The sequence below is a fragment of the Ictalurus punctatus genome, chromosome 9 (genome assembly GCF_001660625.3).
Source record: "Ictalurus punctatus breed USDA103 chromosome 9, Coco_2.0, whole genome shotgun sequence".
NCBI lineage: Eukaryota > Metazoa > Chordata > Actinopteri > Siluriformes > Ictaluridae > Ictalurus > Ictalurus punctatus.
The window spans coordinates 28873765-28884741 of NC_030424.2; positions in this window are offsets into that span (position 1 = coordinate 28873765).

Genomic DNA, 10977 nt, shown 5'->3' on the forward strand with positions numbered 1-10977 from the left:
TTGAGGTCAGGGCTCTGTGCAGGACGCTCGAGTCCTTCCAACCATGTAACCATCACGGAGCTCGCACTTTTTGTGCACATGGGTGTTGTCATGCTGGAACAGGTTTGGACCTGTTAGTTCCAGTGAAGTTAAATTGTGATGTTACATTTTATACAGCTGTGTGCTTCTAACTTTGCGGGAACAGTTTGGGGAAGAACCTCATACGGGTGGGATGGTCAGGTGTCCACATACTTTTGGCCATATAGCATACTCAGAATGTCAGAATCGCACCCCATGGTGATGTGCTTCCTACTCATGGTTTATCGTATTCATCGGGAATGTTTTTAGGAACGCACTTCGAATAATAACTAATTACTTGATTATAAAAGCCATATAGGGGTTACTTGGTACAATAATTTTAAAACAACAACAACAACAACAACTACTACTACTACTAAGAATAATAGTAATAATAATAACTACTACTAATAACTACTACTACTAATAACAATAATAACAATTACAACTACTACTAATAACCACTACTACTACTACTACTAGTAAAAATAATAATCATTATCATCATCATTTTTCCATTTTAATATGAAATTGATTATGATGAATCAGGAATATGCAGTACAGGAGGGCTGTGTTGTGAGCTGCATGGCTCTGAAGGAAATTAGTTGTGGTTGTGAACTTGTTGGCCTTCCATAGAGCAGATGGGTCAGCTGGTGCCCTCACCAGGACATAAAGCATAAAGCCATCACTGAACAAACATCACGCATAAAGCGTTTGTCCTGCAGTCAGAGTGCCGGTAAGAGCTCTAGGCACCGGTCCGTAGGGGACGGGGACAGGTTCTGGATAAGACCCAGGCCCTCTACCCCCTGCCTTCATTTTCTCCTTTTCCTAAGAACAAGTCTAAACCATAAAGTAGTGTGTGTGCTATAAAATGTATGTGTTTAAAGCTCTGGACTAGGACGCAAACAGGAACTAGTGTATTGTGCTGGTGTAGTCGCCATGTCTAAGAACCATGAGGTCCATGGAGGGATAAATGTATATAAAAGCATATAATCTACAGTAGGCTCTAGACTGGTTTCGGGATTTATAGGCTTGATAGGATTCATCTATAACCTAGTTCATGATCATTTATTATATTTAAACAGCACTCAAAACACTGAGTTTTTGCTAAATATGCGTGTGTCCGATATGCTTCCAGCTCTTACTTACATGGAATATTCACTTGATCAGAAAAGATTTCATTCTGTTGCCACAAGGGGGAGTAATTGTATTAGAGTGGACTGGTAACAGGGGCAAGACTAATCTATAGGACATCCCACACACTGTAGTGTTGTTTAGGACTTCAGGTAACAAAACTAGACCTGCGTGCACACATAATCACAAACAAAATATTATAAATAAAAAAAACAAAACGAACAAGTATAGAAGGATTTTAGTGAGCGTTATTTATTGTTGAGTGTTTGTAGGAAAGCGCATGACAGCGCACGTGGGAAACGTGTACAGTGTAGCCTAATATATTGTATTGTACATCATACTGTGTATATACACTGCATATATATATATATATATATATATATATATATATATATATATATATATATATATATATATATATATATATATTTCATTCTATTATGTGATTTATTAAAATAACTAAAAATAGACTAATCATGACAAATTTAGTGATTTATTTGATAATTATTTATTTGATATTAATGCAGTCATTACGTCCCCGCGCCACACCGTCCGACGTCCCTCCAGAATCTCACGTATCGACGTACAGTTGGTCTTCGTTATGGTACCGTATACAGTTCTGGGTGTTTTTATTTTTAATTTCACGAAAGCTTCAAGTGCGGTTAATTATCTGTTGTGCTGTACGTACTAATAGACGACTGCTTGAAGCCGTGGGCTGCGTCTCAAACCGCGTACTTACCGTCTATATAGCAGCCGAGATACATGTATTTATTGTACTATATACTGTAGCAGGTAAGTACGCGGTTTGGGACGCAGCCGTGCTCTCTCGTTTACCGTCAGACGGTCGAGCGCTGCCGTGTGTGTACGTGTCCTGTCGCACAGTGCAGTGAAAACTCCCACACGACGTTAATAGTGTGATTAAGGTGTGTACGTGTCTGTAACGCACGTCGATAATGCGACTAAAACAGGAATACTCCACACGTCTTAATTCCATTTGTGTTTACTTCGAGTACGACTTTAATCGGATTAAGGTCGTCAATAATCTCTGTTTACATGCTAGTCTCTTAATCAGAGTATCGTCTTAATCGGGTTCATATCGGATTATCGTCGTCCGTGTAAACGTACTGAGTGTTACCAAGTGCTGACGCTGGAGACTCCTTCCGTAAATGTTACAGGAACGTCTCCTGACAAGAAAAAAAACGTCACCACGTCGATGATCATATGTTTTTCTTTGTTGAACAAGACGACACGTTTAACAAGACAAAAATCTACAAGTCGCTCTGAATGAGTTGTTACTATGGAAATGATAACATGTCAGAATGAGTGCTTTAACACACACACACAAAATCAGCTTTCTGCTAATCTCTCACGTTAGCTAGTATGATAATAACTCTGACCATACAAACTAGCTGAATGCTAATCGCCAGCTGTGACAACAACAAAAAAAAAGCTAAATGCTAATCACCGGCTTTGACGACACAAACTAGCCGAATGCTAATCACCGGCTGTGACGACACAAACTAGCCGAAAGCTAATCACCGGCTGTGACAACACAAACTAGCCGAATGCTAATCACCGGCTGTGACGACACAAACTAGCCGAAAGCTAATCACCGGCTGTGACGACACAAACTAGCCTAAAGCTAATCACCGGCTTTGACGACACAAACTAGCCGAATGCTAATCACCGGCTGTGACGACACAAACTAGCCGAAAGCTAATCACCGGCTGTGACGACACAAACTAGCCGAATGCTAATCACCGGCTGTGACGACACAAACTGCCTTGACAAATGCAAAGCGTACGCAACAGCAGATAGATTACCGTGACGTCTACTACGTCTCATTCTCGCCGTCACGTCTGTTAAAGTTAAGATTTGTTACGGAATATTTGTTGAAACATAGTGCAAAAGTATTAGGTGAAAGAAAAAAAATTGATTTAAATACAAATACTTCAAAAAAACCAACAGATTGAAGTAGAGTAACAAAGTAATGGAAGCTGTGGTGAGGGAATATTGCTTTATTTAATTCATATATGAATTCATATTCAGAAAATGCTTCACAATAATATTGAGTTAATCAATAAATCAACTTGTAATGTTTTTTTTTTTTGTTTATTTATTTATTTTTTTAAAGTAATGCTAAAATCTAAGCCACTCTCGGGGGCAATGCACTTTATTTTTATTTTCAGAAAATAACACAATACATTCACAGCAGTTTGCTCAAATTGCTTCAAATTCCCCAGGACTCAAATGAGTTTTCATGAATACTCCACGTATCAAGGCGAAGAAATTTATACCAGCACAATTTAAATGCTTAATAGCTTTATTCTTTTCCTCACGCGATATGTAAATAAGTCTCATCTTACATTCAGTTCTTTGTATGAAGCCAAAACCCTGACCGCTCTCCAGCCTAGCAACTTTAGATAAGATAATGCTATGCCAATGTTATACAGAGCTTCTTCGTAAACTCTCTGCATCTCGTCTAAACGTTTCTCAGTACATGATTAAATTTAGTGCACGCATTGTCATCATGTCCGCCTCGATGATACCCGATCCACGTCTGTCGCTTTAAAAAATAAAACTCTGATCTGAAAGCAAACAACGGCTGCTAACTAGTGTCCGCGTTTCCAAAGTGCTAATCACGACTACTTCATTTTAGGACTAGTGCTAATTTGATCATCTGTAGCGTCGTTATAGTTTCAAAGTCTCCGGTGAAAATGTGCAACAGGTCCTAATAGGTCCTTAAAATCGCTTTAATCAAAATCCCCTAATCGTCATTTTGCTTTTCCGCTAAGTACATGAAGCTCATTCACGAGCTCATTCAGAAAAGTATACAGGCTAGTGCTAATGCGAGTTTGGCTTTATATTGTCCACGTATTTGTATAATAAACACTGCTCGCTCAATATAAAACAGAATAGTTGATGAAATCGGTCTTCTCCATACATAACAAGGAACAGCTGCACAGATTGCTGCTATAATGCGTATTAACAATTCAGCTGGTTCCTTAACTTACCTTACTTTACCTTACCTTACTTTACCTTACTTTACTTTACTTTACCTTACTTTACTTTACCTTACTTTACCTTACTTTACTTTACTTTACTTTACCTTACTTTACTTTACTTTACCTTACTTTACTTTACCTTACCTTACCTTACTTTACTTTACTTTACTTTACCTTACTTTACCTTACTTTACCTTACCTTACTTTACTTTACCTTACCTTACTTTACCTTACTTTACTTTACCTTTCTTTACTTTACCTTACTTTACTTTACTTTACCTTACTTTACCTTACTTTACCTTACCTTACTTTACCTTACTTTACTTTACTTTACCTTACCTTACTTTACCTTACTTTACCTTACTTTACTTTACTTTACCTTACTTTACCTTACCTTACTTTACTTTACCTTACCTTACTTTAACTTACTTTACTTTACCTTACCTTACTTTACTTTACCTTACCTTACTTTACTTTACCTTACTTTACCTTACTTTACCTTACCTTACTTTACTTTACCTTACCTTACTTTACTTTACTTTACCTTACTTTACTTTAAATTACTTTACCTTACCTTACTTTACTTTATCTTACTTTACTTTATCTTACTTTACCTTATCTTACTTTACCTTACTTTATCTTACTTTACATTACTTTACCTTACTTTACTTTATCTTACTTTACCTTATCTTACTTTACTTTACTTTATCTTACTTTACCTTACTTTACTTTACTTTACCTTACTTTACCTTTCCTTACCTTACTTTACCTTACCTTACTTTACTTTACTTTACCGTATCTTACTTTACTTTACCGTATCTTACTTTACCTTACCTTACTTTACTTTACCTTACTTTACTTTACCTTACCTTACCTTACTTTACTTTACCTTACCTTACTTTACTTTACCTTACCTTACTTTACTTTACCTTACTTTACCTTACTTTACCTTACCTTACTTTACTTTACCTTACCTTACTTTACTTTACTTTACCTTACTTTACTTTAAATTACTTTACCTTACCTTACTTTACTTTATCTTACTTTACTTTATCTTACTTTACCTTATCTTACTTTACCTTACTTTATCTTACTTTACATTACTTTACCTTACTTTACTTTATCTTACTTTACCTTATCTTACTTTACTTTACTTTATCTTACTTTACCTTACTTTACCTTTCCTTACCTTACTTTACCTTACCTTACTTTACTTTACTTTACCGTATCTTACTTTACTTTACCGTATCTTACTTTACCTTACCTTACTTTACTTTACCTTACTTTACTTTACCTTACCTTACCTTACTTTACTTTACCTTACCTTACTTTACTTTACCTTACCTTACCTTACTTTACCTTACCTTACTTTACTTTACCTTACCTTACTTTACCTTACTTTACCTTACCTTACTTTACTTTACCTTACTTTACCTTACTTTACTTTACCTTACTTTACTTTACTTTAAATTACTTTACCTTACCTTACTTTACCTTACTTTATCTTACTTTACTTTATCTTACTTTACCTTACTTTACTTTATCTTACTTTACCTTCTTACTTTACCTTACTTTATCTTACTTTACCTTATCTTACTTTACCTTACTTTATCTTACTTTACATTACTTTACCTTACTTTACTTTACTTTACCTTACTTTAAATTACTTTACCTTACCTTACTTTATCTTACTTTACCTTACTTTACCTTATCTTACTTTACCTTACTTTACCTTATCTTACTTTACCTTACTTTACCTTATCTTACTTTACCTTACTTTACTTTACCTTACTTTACTTTACCTTACCTTACCTTACTTTACCTTACCTTACTTTACTTTACCTTACCTTACTTTACTTTAGCTTACCTTACTTTACTTTACCTTACCTTACTTTACCTTACCTTACTTTACCTTACTTTACCTTACTTTACTTTACCTTACCTTACTTTACTTTACCTTACTTTACCTTACTTTACTTTACCTTACTTTACTTTACTTTAAATTACTTTACCTTACCTTACTTTACCTTACTTTATCTTACTTTACATTACTTTACCTTACTTTACTTTACCTTACTTTAAATTACTTTACCTTACCTTACTTTATCTTACTTTACCTTACTTTACCTTATCTTACTTTACCTTACTTTACTTTATCTTACTTTACCTTATCTTACTTTACCTTACTTTACTTTATCTTACTTTACCTTACTTTAAATTACTTTACCTTACTTTACTTTATCTTACTTTACCTTACTTTACCTTACCTTACCTTACTTTACTTTAAATTACTTTACCTTACCTTACTTTACTTTATCTTACTTTACTTTATCTTACTTTACCTTATCTTACTTTACCTTACTTTATCTTACTTTACATTACTTTACCTTACTTTACCTTACTTTACCTTACTTTACTTTACTTTACCTTACTTTACCTTTCCTTACCTTACTTTACCTTACTTTACTTTACCTTACTTTACCTTTCCTTACCTTACTTTACCTTACCTTACCTTACTTTACTTTACCGTATCTTACTTTACTTTACCGTATCTTACTTTACCTTACCTTACTTTACCTTACTTTACTTTACCTTACTTTACTTTACTTTACCTTACTTTACTTTACCTTACCTTACCTTACTTTACCTTACCTTACTTTACCTTACTTTACCTTACTTTACCTTACCTTACTTTACTTTACCTTACTTTACCTTACTTTACTTTATCTTACTTTACCTTCTTACTTTACCTTACTTTACCTTATCTTACTTTACCTTACTTTATCTTACTTTACATTACTTTACCTTACTTTACTTTACTTTACCTTACTTTAAATTACTTTACCTTACCTTACTTTATCTTACTTTACCTTACTTTACCTTACTTTACCTTATCTTACTTTACCTTACTTTACCTTATCTTACTTTACCTTATCTTACTTTACCTTACTTTACTTTACCTTACTTTACTTTACCTTACCTTACCTTACTTTACCTTACCTTACTTTACTTTACCTTACCTTACTTTACTTTAGCTTACCTTACTTTACCTTACTTTACCTTACTTTACCTTACTTTACTTTACCTTACTTTACCTTACCTTACCTTACTTTACCTTACTTTACTTTACCTTACTTTACTTTACTTTAAATTACTTTACCTTACCTTACCTTACTTTATCTTACTTTACCTTCTTACTTTACCTTACTTTATCTTACTTTACCTTATCTTACTTTACCTTACTTTACCTTACTTTACCTTACTTTACTTTACCTTACTTTACTTTACTTTAAATTACTTTACCTTACCTTACTTTACCTTACTTTATCTTACTTTACCTTATCTTACTTTACCTTACTTTATCTTACTTTACATTACTTTACCTTACTTTACTTTACCTTACTTTAAATTACTTTACCTTACCTTACTTTACCTTACTTTACCTTATCTTACTTTACCTTACTTTACTTTATCTTACTTTACCTTATCTTACTTTACCTTACTTTACTTTATCTTACTTTACCTTACTTTAAATTACTTTACCTTACTTTACTTTATCTTACTTTACATTACTTTACCTTACTTTACTTTATCTTACATTACTTTACCTTACTTTACTTTAAATTACTTTTTCTCTTACTTTACCTTACATTACCTGACCTTACTTTAAATTACTTTACCTAAATTTACTTTACCTTATCTTACTTTACCTTACTTTAAATTACCTTACTTTAAATTACTTTACCTTACTTTACCTTACCTTCTCTTACTTTAGTTTACCTTACATTACCTGACCTTACTTTACTTTAAATTACTTTACTTTACCTTACTTTACTTTATCTTACTTTAAATTACCTTACTTTACTTTACCTTACATTACCTTACTTTAAATTACTTTACTTTACCTTACTTTACTTTACTTTACCTTGGAGAACTGCTTTTTCTTAGCGTGTTCAATACTTTTTTCCCGTGTCATTCCACTTTATAACTTAATTTATGAACTTTAATGTTGTGAATTCTTTATATTTCCGGATTTCTTGAGTTAATACTGATGTCTGGTGAAAATTTCATGTGAACAGCCTCATTGGAAATATATTTACTGAAAAAAATGATGACGCATCCAATACTTATTTCCCCCCAATGTGTATATATCCATCCATCCATCTTCTTACTCCTTCTTCAGGGTCACGGGGGAACCTGGAGCCTATCCCAGGAAGCATCGGGCACAAGGCGGGGTACACCCTGGACAGGGTGCCAGTCCGTCGCAGGGCACAATCACACAATATGTGTGTGTGTATATATATATATATATATATATATATATATATATATATATATATATATATATATATTTATATATATATATATATAGTATACCATATACTATACTGCATATAGGTAATATTACAAACATATATGTATAGTAGATTGGTGTGAAAATAGAAAAATGGTAATCAAACCTAGTCATATCCTCCTTTAGATCTCCTGGTTCTTGAGAAGACAACGATGCATTTAGCTGCATGCAGAGGTGTTGTTGCATGAGCTCGTGCATGTCACAGCGGCACTTGCGATATGATACAATTTACGAACTCGGAAGCAGTTTTTGGAATTTGAACGGACGATCGTGCAAGTCAGTAAGCAGTTTTTTGCCTTATACACACAGTTCAGAGGCCGTGAGAGATTCAATGCCTCTGTTATCGAGACATATCTCATTGTGCCTGGCTTCATTAAGAGCCGTGAAAAGCGACACCCGTGACTGCACGTGTAATGTAGTGGAATGCAGAAGGCAATGTAAAAATGGCTTGTGATTTGAGTCGGGGTCTGCCCGTCGGGAAAAAGTTGTACGTTGTGTTTGAACTCAGCTGTATGACACGTATTGAATGATACGGGGCTACTCATGACATTTAAAAAAACAAAAAAAATGAAATCAGTGTTCCACTGTTGTCCTGATGAAGCCAGATAGACTACCGAAAATAGAAAACTTGGCAGCCATGGCGACAGTTGCCAAGGTAAGAGCAAGGTTATCCTGGGGATGATGGCATGCTCCAGCTCAGAACACAACTCACAGGTATAGGTACAGGATGTGGAAAAGCAAGAGAAGAAGGAACTCACTGAGATACCTTAGTGTGATCATTGACCTGCTGAAAGATCCAACCACGGCCCATTTGAATCTTTCTGGCAGAGGCAGTCAGTTTTCATTTAATATCTGTTGATATTTGATAGAGTCCATGATGCCATGTATCCTAACAAAATGTCCAGGTCCTCTGGCAGAAAAACAGTCCCAAAACATTAAAGATCCTCCTCCATATTTAACCGTGGGCATGAGGGACTTTTCCATACGGCCACCTCTCTGTGTGCTCCAAAACCACCTCTGTGTTTATCACCAAAAAGCTCTATTATGGTTTCATCTGACCATAGAACCCGATCCCATTTGAAGTTCCAGTAGTGTCTGCACACTGAAGACGCTCGAGTTTGTTTTTGGATGAGAGTAGAGGCTTTTTTCCTGAAACCCTTCCAAACAGCTTGTGGTGATGTAGGAGACTTCAGATTGTAGTTTTGGAGACTTTCTGACCCCAAGACACGACTAACTTCTGCAGTTCTCCAGCTGTGATCCTTGGAGATTTTTATCCACTCTAACCGTCCTCTTCACAGTGCGTCGAGACGATACAGACACACGTCCGATTCCAGGTCGATTCATAACATTTCCAGTCGACTGGAACTTCTTAATTATTGCCCTGATTATGGAAATGGGCGTTTTCAATACTTGTGCTATTTTCTTATAGCCACGCCCCATTGTGTGAAACTCAACAACCTTTTGCCGCACATCACAGCTACATTCCTCGCTCTTACCCATTGTTACGAATGACTAAGGGAATTTGGCGTATGTGTTACCTCATATTTATACCCCTGTGAAGCAGGAAGTCATGGTTGAACAATTTCCTGTTCCTAGTCACCCAGGTGTACTAAGTAAATGTACAATATTAATCGGAATATACCGTAATTTTCGGACTATTGAGCGCACCTGAACGTAAGCCGCACCCACTAACTTTAAAAAGAAATTTTTTTTTGTACATATATAGGCCGCACTCGTCTATAAGCCGCAGGTGTCCACGTTGTAACATGAGATATTTACACAGAAAGATGTTACACAAAGATTTTTTAAAAACTTTTAATTAAATACGTACCGTGAATGCTTTTTTCCGAACTGTGTCTGTAACACGGCTGGTTAAAAAAAAAAAAAATACAATTGCCTACCAGGAAGAGTCATTGATCGCTATCTTCATCTTCCTCCTGCGCACTAAAACCACTACAGTTGCCTTCTTCAGTGTCGGAATCGAACAGCCTCAGAATTACCGGTACTTCGTCACACACTTCCTCAGTCTCTCTCTCGTTGTTGCTCTCAAGGTCACTTACGTTTCGAGGCAAATTCGCCCTTGAGCTTGTGCTGTCGTCTTCATCACGCAGCAGTCCAGCCTTTCGGTGATGGTAGATTTTTTGACACTGCTCGACGCTGTTAGGATCCACTGGCAAACTTGAGCAAAAGTTGCTCTTCGCATGCTATTTCCTTCTTCGACAGCCAGATCGATCGCCTTTAACTTGAAAGCTGCATCACGTGCATTTCTTCGTGTGTTTTCCGTGATGAGGGGGTGTGCATGAAGTGCAAAATGACCGATCTGAAGAATTTAGTGTGAGTGCATTTGATTTAATTCGAACAGTTTCATTGGTCCACTGTGACCTGTTCGGTAATTTCATTGGTCCGATGTGACGAGGCTAAACGTTT